Genomic DNA, 15,259 nt, shown 5'->3' on the forward strand with positions numbered 1-15,259 from the left:
ATGGATTACCAAACATACAGACCCATGACAATACCATCAAAAACACGCAAAACATTCACTAGAAACAACTTTGCAGACCATAATTATAATTATACACATCCATCAAAAACATATAACCAACCACAAAGAAATTTTAACCAATATACAAGATCTCGAAATTGGGATAACCCAATGACCCAACCTAATTCAATAAATTTCCAAACAAATCCTCCACAGGATCACAGTGAAAATTACCCATTTTTTCAACAAAATAAAAATAAAAAACAGACATCTTATCAAATGGATTATTTATCCTCAGATGATGATTTCTTACAACCAGATATATTTGCACAAAATACTCAAGAATATCGTAGACAAGGAATACAGAGAACACGTACAAATCATAGAAATTTTTCTCCACAACCAATAGATGTACAAAATCAACAACCAATTCAACAACAAAATCCGATTAATACACAATCTTTTCAACCAATTCAACAACAAAATCCAATGACTGCACACTCGTATCAACCATCACAAATGCAAAATGAAATACCACTCCCATATTATCTCCAACAACATGAGATAACAAGAAACCAACTTTCAAATTTTTCTCAAATGCCAAATGCAGCAGAATCATTACAAATGACAATGAATCCATACCTTATGGGTGGATCATCAATAACATCAAACAAACCTTTAATGGTTTTCACAGGAACAGACCCTGAATACTCTGTAGAAGATTATTTAAATGCAGTAACAGCAAACCTGATTTTAAATATTGGACCTGAACCAATTAATACGCCACTACATCAAAATTGGATACATCGACGCACAGCGTTAATACAAACAACCTTAGATGGCGCAGCCCAAAAATGGTTTTCAGTACTACCTCTAGAAATAAAATCAAACTGGAAAAGATTTACACAAGAATTTTCAAAAATGTTTGACTCCGAAAGAAACAAACAACAACAAAGAGTTTTATGTAATGAAATTCGCAGATTACCAAACGAAACCATCAAGCAAATAGCAGTACGAATCGAAACACTAGTTCGAAAAGCATATTCATTAAATACACATGACTATAAAAACACAAAGATGACAGAAATCTTAATGATGACCTTAACACCACAATTAAGGAAAATAGCAATAAAAAAGAGAGCATCACATCCTTCTTCAATTCGAGAACCCGATTTAGATTTTCGAAAACTAGTAGACAAATTAGAACAAGCAGAAATCACGATGAAACTAGAAGAAACGGAAAATCTGAAATTACAATACGTTAACAAAATTGAAACGACTCCCACTAATATTAATAATATACAGGAATCAGAGACAGACCTCGTTGAAAAAATCACTGAAATACTCAATATTTACGAAAAGAACCCAAACTTTAAAGGCAAACCATCTTTCAAAAAATGGTGTAATTATTGCCGACGATACGGACATAGTATTTCCGAATGTAGACAAAAACAGCAAGACAATCAAAATAAACCTCAAAAATATAAAGAACCAAATAAATCATTCTATCAATACATGAAAAAAGATCAAAATCTACCGAACAAAACAGTCCACAGCAACAACAGTTCAGGAAAACCACTCCCGAACAATACAAATTATACAAGAAATCAATCACCATATAACTCAAGTTATAGAGGAAGATCACCAGAACGAAGAAACACGAACAATTCATCACAAAATCACTACAATAGACCAAATAGTCGAAATAACTACTCCAGATCAAATTCAAATACACAACGATTTGTTTCTAGATCTAATTCCCAATCAAGAAATAACTACTATCCAAACAACCAATCACGAAATTCATCATACAATAGGAATAGAAACTACTCCTATAATCGAAATAGAAGTTATTCAAACAACCGAAACCAGAATTACCCGAACAGTCAATCAAGGAATAACTCATATAATAGATCGAACTATAACAGACCAAACAATAATTACCAAAACAGATCGCGAAATAATTCACAAAATCGACACTCAAGTTATAATAATCGTTATAGAAATTATTCCCAATCACCACACCGGAATAATAATAACTATAATAATTCTAATAATCGCCACAGAAGTAGTACACCTAAACATCAAAGACATATTAATCAAGTACAATCTAATCCAGAAACAACATCAGACCCTCCAGGTATTGATGACACAGTAACTGATACGTTACAACTCAATCAAATAAACTGTACATCATCAGATTCAGAAAGTGATACTGAAAACACTCTTTCTATCAATATGATAAAAGTCGAAAATGACTATGAATCTGTCATATATGAACAACCCTTTTCATCACACATATATGAAAATCAATCAGAATTTCTTCAAAATTATTACACTACACCCATAAATTCCACACCAACGACGCAAGAAACAAACGAGATGAACACTACAGATCAAACCAATAAAAATACCAAAACAAAATGCTTGAATACAAACCACATTTATCAAAATATACAAAAAGAACAACCCAAAGAAAAAATTTGGACAATACCATTTCTCTTAGAAAGCCCAAGAAATAAAGAATTTCAACCACCAGACCTTGAAATAGATTTTTTAATTGATTCAGGAGCAGAATCAAACATAATAAACATCCCCACATGGAATGAAATAAAAACTTTACACCCAAAGTTAATACCTCTTGAAACCTCCAGTAAGTTAGCAACAGCACAAGGATCAACATTGATAAACTACGGAAAAATCCAATTATTTCTCCTCCCCACCAGAACAATGGAACAAAGCAAAATTTTAAATAAGCCATTTAAACAAATATTCCATATCACTGACATTAAATATAATATCATTGGAATACCTTTTATTTCGAAGTATATACCAACAATTAACATACTAAATAGTAAAATATTAATCAAAGATAAATATACAAAAACAAAAGAAACATCCTTAACATTTTTTCAAAGATTAAATAAACAACCACCATTCTTTTCAAAATTCTACCCGATATTTAACAAACAAAGAAAACACCTAAAACCACTATCAGGAAATATCTATAATTTTTCAATCAAACAAGTTCACCAATATGATAAAGAACAAAACAAACAAAAATTTTATATGTCAGAATTTGAATTCAAACCTATTCATAAATTTTTCAAAATCACAATCTCATCCATAAAATATTTGAAAAATTCGAATTCCGATATCATTTCTTTACATGTCTATAACAACACACCTTACCAAGTACCATTACCTTTAGGACTTTTAGGATACTGCGAAACCAACGCTACAATATCACCAATACACGAAAAAGCCTATCGCGTAAATAATATACTCCAATTACTAGATATTTGCCAATCTACAATTCTTAATGAAGAATTATCTATAAATAATATAATAAGTAACGAAAACAGAAATACGGATTATTTCACAAAAACTCCATATTTCAAACCTACATTCAACATAAGTAACTACACAGAGGACCAACAGAAATTTTTAACAATGTTTAATTTCCAACATTCACAAATAACACAAGACGAATTCGAAAAATTAGCCAAACAGCTAATTGAATATTCATCAGTCTATGCAACATCAAAATTCGATGTTGGCAAAATCAGTTCATCACTACATCTCCCGTTAAAACCAGACGCAGTTTTCAAAAAACAGAGAGCAAGTAAAGTACCAATTCACTTACATGATAAAGTGAACAGATTACTCGATATTTTAGAACAATACAACATTATATCACCAGTAAACAAAGAAGAACAACCAAAAGGCGACACATTCATCAACCCTGTTATCATTCTAGCTAAAGGAGAATCATTAAAAATCGTTCTCGACGCTAGATACCTCAATTCACTCATAGATGAATCAAAATGTAATTGGCCCATTGAACCAATACAAGTTATTTTAACAAAAATAAACGGCAAATACTTTACAACCGCCGATATGAATAGTGCATACAATCAAATGCCACTAGATGAACAATCACGACGTTTAACACAATTTGTTATAGGAAACCAACAATATGAATTCAACCGCTTATTCTATGGAATATCCATAGGACCAGCAGCATTTTCAGCTTTTATGAGCAAAATTTTTAGACCACTAATACTCAAGAAAAACGCAATCACCTATTTAGACGATGTTTTTATGCAATCACAAACAAAAGACGAAATGTTCAATGTTTTAGAAAAATATCACCAAATACTTCAGAACGAAAATCTGAAGGCCGCCCCCGATAAACCACACTTCTTTTTGACAAGAGTTAAATTCTTAGGACATAATATAGAAAGAAAAACAATCACTCCATTGAAATCACGCATTGACGCTATTCAAAAACTTCAACCACCAACAAATAAAAAGAAAATCCAAGAATTTCTTGGAATGTTAAACTTTTTAAGTAAATATGTTTATAAAATGCAATTATATCTACGACCATTTTATAACATCCTTAGACAACAAAATAATTTTGAATGGAACACAGAACATCAAACACGATTTGAAGAAATAAAGAAACTTTTAACAGAACAAATTTCAAACACAATTCCAGATTCAAATCAACCATTTTATGCAATGTGCGATGCTTCGAACTTTGGCATCGGTGCAGCACTATTACAATCACATAATGGTACAAATAAAATGAACCTCATATCAGCAAATTCTCGACTATTCACTCAAGCAGAGCTACGACTCTCAACTCTAATGAGAGAATGCACAGCCATAATATATACACTGACAGAATATGAATTTCTGATACTTGGATCAAAACATCCAACAGTTCTATTCACAGACCATAAACCAATCATTTTTCTTTTTACACAAAAGTCTAATCCAAACCACCGAGTTTACAGATTTCAACTAATTCTAATGAAATTTCCAAACTTACATATAGTCTGGACTGCAGGAAAAAATCTTGCATTACCAGACACCTTAAGTCGAAATACACCACCTGAATTACTTACACGAAAAACAACAGTTGAAATACCCAAAAACATAAAATTCTACCTTGCAGAAAACGAAACATCACCCCGATTGGAATGCAAATATGCAGTAAAAACTGATATTGAACAATCACAAATAAATAATTTACAACATTTCCCACTTTATTTAGATTGTCAAAATAATCATTATGAAGTTGATCTACTTGGAACATCAACTTTCAAACCAATCCCATATTCTCAATGGATCAAAAATAACACCCAACAAAAACGAACAAAACAACACCCGCCTAAAAAAGACCATTTTCCACTAATTGAAAAAGAAGATTTAACTGATAAAATAAATTTATCAGGACCACAAACAAATGATTCAAAATACACAATAAATCAAGTTTTTGACCTTCACGACCCACTTGACACAATACCCTTATCTAAATTAGAAATCGAAAACATTTTTCTCCCCCCAACAGAAACAATTACAATTTCAACACTGAAACAATATCAAAACCTTGACCCAGTAATTCGACAACTGAAATCATGGCACAAATATAAAACTAAACCTATCAAAGCAGATTCAACCATTCTAGGAAACAAAACACTCCTCCGATACTTTCGCAAATTTAACAACACAACAATTAACGAAAATACAGACCTTTTAGAGTATAACCTGAATGAATCTACAGTTCCATGTCTCCCTTTAAGTATGACTCTTATAGCTTTTAATATTTCACATACACAAAATATTAAAGGACACTCTGGATCAGAAAAAACATATTCAAATTTTATACAAAATTTTTACTTCCCAAATGCACCAATTTGGATAAAAGTACTATGCAATGATTGTATAGTATGTCAACTAAATAAACCTTACCCAAATCAAAAACAAATAGCACAAAAACAAGATTTTAAAGGACAAAGTTTGTACTTTAACCATCGTATCTCATTTGATTCTAAGGGACCAATTTCACCCTCATCAGAAGGAAACTCCTACATTATGGTAATTGTTGACGCATTTACACATTATGTAGCACTTAACCCAGTACCACATTGTAACGCTTATTACGCTTACACAACACTCTATGAACACTGGATAGCAAAATTCGGACTACCAGAAATTTTAGTTACAGACAACGGTACAGAATTCATAAATAATGAAATTATCACACTATGTCATTTATATAACATTAAACACAAACCACGTACATCTCATGCACCTTGGACAAACGGCTTAGTCGAAGGTATGAACCGTTCATTACAAGAATATCTTAGATGTATCATCAACGGAAATGATACAAAATATACCGAATGGTCAGCAGATGTAAAATTATTTCCCTTAGCGTATAATTCACAAATTACGACAACTTTAGGAATGTCACCATACGAAATGGTTTTTAACCAAAAGCCACGCAAACCAATAATGTTTACAGCAAATTCTCATAAAAACGCACAAGGTTATTGTCAACCAAATAAAGACTCAATTTGTTATAACCTACCTTTACATACACATGATGAAGATCATTTTCATCACCCACAAATTCTTAAACTAGCCTCCGGTACACACACCGAATGGATTCTAAATAGAGATAAAAAACACAATGAAATTTATCAAAAAATAACAAAAAAGTTATTACAAAGACAAAACATCAATGAACAAATCAATTCACGTTTTACACCAGCCTCCGATTTAAAAATTGGAACATTTGTTTTAATACCTAATTTTAATACTCAAAAAGGAATTTCTAAAAAATTACAACCCCTTCGAAAAGGACCATACCAAATAATTGCAAAACCCACTGATGTCACATATAAAATTACCGACTCAAACACAAAAGAAATCGTTCAACATCGAAACAACCTATTACCTTATTACCCAAAAGAATACGCACTCCGCGAATTAACTCAATTATATTCTTTCACAGGATTAAAAATCATTCAAAATGAACCACATCTGAAAAACACAGAACAAAATGATAACCCCACCGAAAATCAAAACACAAAACCAACCGCCACCAAAAACAATACACAAAACCATAAAGAATCTCCAAAACAAAGAAAAAACAGAAAAATGACCGAACAAATAATACCCCAAGAAGAAATAGACAAATCTGAACATAGAAAAACAACAAGACTCCGAAATCAACCACGTAAAAACTACAAAATGTTCATCCCCCAATCTAAAATATTAAAGAAAGTAGAATTTAAAAAGTAATTTTAAGATTTCATACTTCACAATCTTGAAACCTCCGTAACATTTTTCATTTCAATTTTTCAAAATAACATGCTCACAAGTACGCAATAATTCTAGTTCAAAATAGACCAATAGGATTCATCCAATCCGCCACTTTCTCTAACTCAAACTAAGATCAATTAGACGAATAATCTAGAACTCCAGGCACATCTCTAACTATAACTTTACAACCTCCAGGTCAAAAATAAGCAAATCACTCCAACTTGACAGCTAAAATAAATATCACCATAATACCGTACCCCTCCCTTATCTAATAACCCAAAGATCAACAATATTTCCCCAACTCAGACCACGAATACCCCCAAAACAAATTTGATAACTTAGCCTAAAGTAACAAAATGAAGGTTTTAATTAGCCTAAAGTATAAAAATCTCACCATACCCCGGATCATTTGACAAACAAAAATAAAGAAAAAGACGACCTCCCAGTCACCATGAAAATTGCCCCCAACAATTTTTCACAAAACTCAACCCACTTGTCAAAAAACTAATAAATAATTCGACCACACTAGAAAATCGCCTCAAACAGCAAAAAATATTCGACCAAGAGATCATTTCTTAAACGCTCTTCTCTCAAACAGTTGCTCAAATACTTATAAATTTTAAACATTTTTTTTCAATACTTGAAGCCTTTATAATATTTCTTTTTGATATACTTGAATCTTTTCTAATAATCCTAATCATTTTTTGTAACATTTTTTTAATTTTCTACACTATTCTCGAACTATTCCTCCAACTTTCCAAAACCCTTGAATATATCCACAGGTACGATTTTAACAACTTGTCTAAATGATACGAACAATTTTCAGTAGAACCGATATTTTTTTATTGTTTGTAATTTTCATAGCATTCTTATCATCCCTCATTTTGACCATCTGTAAATGTATAAAGAAAGCAATCCTCACATTTGCCCTAGCAACAGTCCTTCTAATTCTTTTTTTGGAAGAATATTATAATAAACACAAAATTTCTCACTAAAGTAATAATTCAAAAAACCATCAAAAATTGCTACCCAACAGTCACAGAATCAGTCTTCACCGACATCATCCCAAGATAACCAAACACCACCTTCAACTACTCAAAATCCTCAAACGTCTACACGAATTTCTTTTCAAGACAATCCATACACTTTTGAAGAACGACATACTCGTTTATCAGAACCACTAGAACCAGTCCAACGACAAGCACCTTTAAGCGAACCAACATATAACCTATACCCAACACTTGTGATGGGGATTGAGGTATATCAAAATGAACTCGGGGAGTTTGAAGATTCACTACCACAAGAACTAAGTAGAATAAGAAATTCTAATCAAAACCAAAATACAGTCGAAATAAATAGACAAATTATACATCCTCGACGAAACAGAAATCTTCAAACTCCCCGAGTTCATTTTGATATACCTCAATCCCCATCACAAAACACTCCAGAAAACCCCATTGGTATATTACCAGAAACCCCTACGCTTCTTTCACAACGTAGCACCTCAAGCCTACCATCAGATTACTTAGGTTCAACACCAACATCTGAGCAAATACGTGAAAATCCCTTTAACCCCCCAAACCAGGCATCGCGACTACCATATTGGACTACACATTCATTTACACAAGGTGAACCAAATTTAGTCAATGACCCCATAGATATTTCTACGGATACAACAACATCCTCATCACTACCAGAAACATTATCACTACCATCAACACCATCAATAAGCCAGTTTTCACCACCACCCTTTAACTTAAACTTTCCAAATAATCTCGACGCCAGATATCGAGAACAATCATCAATAAATATTCCTTTAAGACTAGATTGGAATACATTCACAGCACCTCCACCACTATTTGGACAACATCAAGAAAGTAACCGCCTTCATAACTGGGCACTTAATAGATTACAATATCGCCAAGATATTCACAACGATATCCGTGATCACAATATTCAAATACTCCAACAAAACAGTTTACAATTAAAGTTTGAAATCACAGTTAAGTTAAATAAGATTACCCAACATCCCTACCCATTAAATCCACCTAACATAACAGCTCAATCACTACCACCACCGTTTATAACTACTGAAGTAATATACAAATACGACAGATATACCAAAAACACAATTGGCTACATTACATTTTATAATCCATACTCAGGATTATCATACACATGTATATTCTAAAATTATTAATTTTTCTCCAACTCCCTTTTCTAGTAATCTCAAATCAAAACATAAACCCTTCTCCTCGTACAGGACCACAAGATTTACTAGTAACACATTACGATTGTGAAGAAAATGAACAAAAAACACTACATAAATATGCAATAAATCAAGTATCACAATGTGAAACAGAACCACAAGCTGTAGAAACCACAGATGTAATAGCAACACTCTATTCAAAAGCCCGAGCAACAACAGTTACAGGTTATAAATTCACAGCAACATTTTCCGAAAAGAAAGTACATTGTTCACAAGTCTCGAATGGAAACAAAAACCGACTTGACCATGAATCATTCTATCAAAGTAATATAGAACGTCTTTTACATCTCAATCCCGACGATTGTAAAAATGAATTACTAAGACTAAACATCACACAAAATAAAAACTCCCAAAGAAAATTAGTTAATTTTCAAGTTTTTTCAGACTCTGTACATCAATCACAACTTGAAAGACACCAAGGACATATAAAACTAGACGAAAAATACCCGTATAACGGCGCACACGGACGATTAACCTATGACCTACACGATAAACATTGGATACCACACATTGGTATAAATGACCCATCAAACTGCAAAGCAGACACAAAAAATAAAGGATACCAAGAAATAATGTTTTTCGATTGGAAAATACAACTCGAAAAAATACAACTAACACGAGATTTATCAGATAATACAATGATCTATCAAGGAATCCGATTACCTTGTAAAAATGATCAAGGTTATTGCGACCCTACAACGAGAACACAAGCAACAATTGTTTGGTTCCCCGAAGATACATGTACAACATTTCAAGTAGCAAAAATACACGCTCGTATGATAAAATTTCACGAAAAATATTTTATACAATCAATTCCATATGAACAAGTCCATCCCTCACGAAAACTAAGTTCTAATTTTAGAAACATAGACAATATAGAAAACAAATTGACACGTTTTCAAATATATCAAGAAACAGAACTTGCATGTAAATACAGGAATCCACTTCACAGAACACAATACTCTGAAATATTAGTTGAATACGAAAAAGGATTCGACATGACCACTGGAAAAATAAAAATCGACCCATATGCCACAGGTCATCCTTTAAACGAAGGAACATCCTATATACCAGTTAATTTTCAAAAAAGCAACGGACAACCTGGTGGACATCTAAAACCTCAGGACACCAGAAGCACACGCTTACAAGAATTATCACTAATGAACACTACATATTTCGGTAATATCCACTATGATATTCATTTAGATATGAAACTAGATTATACAATTAGCCGAATTTTTCAAGAAATGTCACTCTCCGAATTAGAAACACTACACCAATTATGCGAATTAGAACGAACACAAATATTACAATCACTTGCACTAGCAGTATTAAAAATACCCTATGCAGGATACTTATTATCTGGAAATAGATCAAATTTTTTAGACTATGAAGGAAACATCTTATGGTTTTATACTTGTACTAAAAAAGTATCACCACTATACGTTTTTGAAGATAAACGATGTTATAAAAGAATCCCTATCTTTTATAAGAATAAAGTACATTTCGTGGATACACTTTCACGAAGAACCTATTTCTGGGATACCGCAGTCCCATGTGGATCAGAAAACAGCCACAATGTAGTACAACTAAACCCTGATGAAAATAAATATTATCTTCTCACACCATATCCCACATTAATGCAATCACTCAAAAAATTTTCACCAGAAAGCATTCGCGCTATTGCTCGAAACCCAAATATAGACTTACAATCAATAGGAATCTATTCAAAATCAGATATTCAACATCACATTAGAACAGAACAATTCCAAGAATTATTAACACAAATGGACACTATACAAAGACAATCAATAGACCAAAATTTACGCAAACTTGCAGAAACCGCAGGATTTGCCGATATCTACACACAAGACTATAGCGGATATTTTAAGGACATTAAAGATTACATATATCTAAACGGTGAAAAATACCGTCCCCAAGATATATCACCAATTAACATTTTTAGCTTTGTTACACTCAAAAATGAGATCCTCGATTTTCTAGGATGGCCCTACTACATCTTAGAAAAATTGACTATTTTATACGCAATGTTTAACTTTATTGGATTTCTTTTCTCACTTTTAAAAGGAATCTACAACACATGTGCTATACACACACAAGTAAACAGACAAGCAAGTGTAGCACGCATACTATTTGCAGGATTTTTTGGAATCTTTTCTACATCTATAAACAAAATTCTTTTAGACGCGCAAATAAAAGAATATAACACAAAAATAACAACACGACAAAATACATACGACGAAGAACATAACAATGTAGACATAACGCCAACGGCACCACAATTACCAGCCCTACCAAATAACCATCCACTATCCCTAGTCCCACGAAATTTTCGAAACTTAGCCATCACACATAATCCAAATTTTCGACTCACCACATCACAAAGTCCCATTCATCATATAATGACACACCAGTCACAAGATGATAATACTTATGAACAAATTATTGAACAACCCCATACCACCGCTTTTCAGTCTCAAAATAATCATTTTTTTAGCCCACGATGAGCCGCCAACTTGGATCACTACACCGATCAAATTCCCACCCAACCAATCTTACCTCTCCAATCCCAATAATACCACTTTTTGCTTTTCCGCCACCCGATTTTCCATCTAGTAATGTAACATCAGGCATGAATTCCGACACTAATTCACACATCTCAGTTTTATACTCCATCTCACAGCTAAATAACCCGAATATTGAAACCCCCGATGAATTCGCCGACTCAGAACCATCCCCATCCAATAATTTTCATAACTCTTCTAATTTTTCTCAACCCCCTTTTCAACCTATATTATCCAATAACCCTGACCCAATTACTCCCACACCCTCTTATGCTTCCCAAGTTACCCCAACCTATTCTTCATACCATTCTGACCAATCATCTCATTCTCCAGACACCCCCCGAATCTCCCCAGAGCTAGATAATTTTATTACCCTTCAACAACAACCCTACCACCTTAATACCCCAACCATAAACCAAATCTCCTCCACAATAAATCCATCCAACCCCCCTACCCCTACACCCTCTTCAACTTATACTGAATCACTAGCACCATCATCCACATCAACTGAATCTTCACTCAACACTAATAGAGCTTACCGCACTTTTAAAAGAAAGTTCCCCAACCATCCTTTCCCAGCAAAACCAGGAACAGCCCGTGAATACATCAACCACCCCAAGCATACTAACACAAAAGAATTTTTAGCCATCACCTTACCCTCATTCCCACAATACACCTTAAACACCCCCCACGACACTAACGAAACACGCAACTTTGTAGATGAATACGTTTTAATGCCCACTCTCTCTTGGACCTCATATTATCATTTTACTAACCCTCTTTGCTTACCTTTATCTAACACTCACATCGATATAGAGCGAAATACGGACATGCTATATCGACTCACTACACCACTAACCGCTAGACAATTTACTTACGTTGGATATAAAAAATCACTAAAAACACACACTGCACCTAGAGCTAACGAATATACACTCGAATACTATGATCACAACATCATCAGAGCTAACCAAGATCAATTCTTAGACGACGATCGCTTCGCTAATCCACAAATTACCGAGAAATTTTTCATCAAGACACCATATATATTCACACTAAACATCTTCGACCGAAAGTTTGATCACATTATTTCAGAAGCACTAACAGACACACAAGCATACGAAAGTTTTAAAGAACGCTTCCAAATATTTTCACTAACCTTTCATTTCCTTGCACCACACGAAAGAGATTTACACTGCTCACACGATATTATGTTGCGCACTAAACAAACCCACACATATAGTTATTATCGTTTCATCCAAAATCACTTTGACCTACACACACCCTCTAGACAACCACACCATCGTTTTCAATTCATTAATTCCAAATACACTTCACCATTTTTCCTAAATTTCACATATTGTATTAAAGACACTAACCTCCATGGTATTCTTCGTAATTATGACCCCATAACCCAAATGTACATCTTCTGTCCCATTACCAAGACCTTCAACGCCGAAGAATCCCGACCCTTCCTTATCCCGCACGAGTTTGTACAACCCATAGAAATCCCAATTTTAGAATTCATCCACAACACTAAATTCAATCACAAATTATATAACTTAATCCAAAACACACCTTATGAGTTTGCAGTTGGCACTGAAGAACTAACCACTATCAAGGCACTTCAATTGCTTTGGCCACTGCTTCAAACTAAAAATATCATCCGCATCTTAGCTAAACTACTAACAACTTCAGAACTAATTCACGACATCTTCCCCCACGGTTTTTTCCCCGACGACTAACAGGTAAGTATGAATTAAATGAATATTACTAACTAATTAAAATATTAAAAAAAACTCACCATACTTTATTCATGTTTTCTTTAGATTTTTAGCCTTCATCCGACGATCACCTACAAAAACCACAAAAGACAAATAAAAATCGCAAATTTCATCAAACAGATTTCAAAAATTCTATTAATCTCTTACACTTATAAATTTATAAATTTAATACCAATGCAGTAAATTCATTTCTAAAATTTTCCCCCACAAGCAGTAAATCTAATTATGATGAAAATTTGTATCTTAATATTCCCCCATGACTAGCAGTAAATTTCTAAATTCTATGTAGTAAATTAAATAAATGCAAATGCAGTACTAACCTTTTGATATTTTCATTCATTCGCACAGAAATTCTATCCACACTCGCACAGCCCGCCCACGAAGAATTGTTTAAAATAATGAATTTCAGTTTCAAGTTTTCACACTCAACAACTCTAACATATAATAACATGTTTCAAACTTTCCTTTAACCCGGTTGGAAAGGAATCATATACTAAACAAAACTAACCAACGCAGCTTACTAAATACCACAAATCATAGAATAACAGCATGACTTAGAAAAAGAAACCAACGGTACCCAAACCGGATTAACCCAGTTTAAAACTGGATAATTTATTCTTTTGAAGACTATTATAAAGTCTAAGAAAGAAATAATAAAACACAAAAAAGTCGAAAGACAAACCCATACCACAAACAATTTGATTTTTGAAAAAAGGACACAACCAACAAAACATAAGTAAGACCACAACAAACTCAACATAAAACGTTGTCACATAACAGGACCCCTCACAAAAACCGCATGAAATCATACTCCCACTCCTGGCCTAACCCACCAGGAAGGACGTCCTGAGCATGCTCTATAGCCGGCCTAACCCACCGCGCTACATCCACGCTTTGTGACCACACCACTATTTTTAATAAGAGCTACTCAAGTGTGAGTAACTCTTCAAAATAACCGAACTAAAACAAAAAGCTTTTGTGAAAACAACTAACTAAAATCATTATTAAAAAATATTAAACTAATAAAAGTTTTATAAAATGTAAAATCACATGATGCAATATATAGATCAGAATACAACACCAAGGACGAACATCAAAAGACAAGACGACCCCACTACACTCGAGAGAGAATGACCAACTACAATCGATATGCCGCTCACAATCACAACTCAAAGGATTTAGAGTACGACTTGACCTCGCAGAAAAGGACTTCATTGAACTAGACCAATGACCACCTCGATGTTCAAGTATACGTACAGATCCGAGTAACCAGGCATCCCCTCCACGCACAATCTCCACGCCATTCCCAAACTAGATCATACACAAAAGAAGTTCTCCACGCAGAACAGAAAAACCTGACATAGCAAACCATTCTGAAATCAGATTTGAGTTTGTTGCAAAGACGTAGTCGTTGTCACTAGAAGACACAACGTCTTATGTCTCTAACTCCAGCTTCCTGGAACTTCCCTAACAAAAGAGGAAACGGAAGAAAATTATGA

This window comes from Symsagittifera roscoffensis, chromosome 2 (genome assembly GCF_963678635.1).
Source record: "Symsagittifera roscoffensis chromosome 2, txSymRosc1.1, whole genome shotgun sequence".
NCBI classification, from domain to species: domain Eukaryota; kingdom Metazoa; phylum Xenacoelomorpha; order Acoela; family Convolutidae; genus Symsagittifera; species Symsagittifera roscoffensis.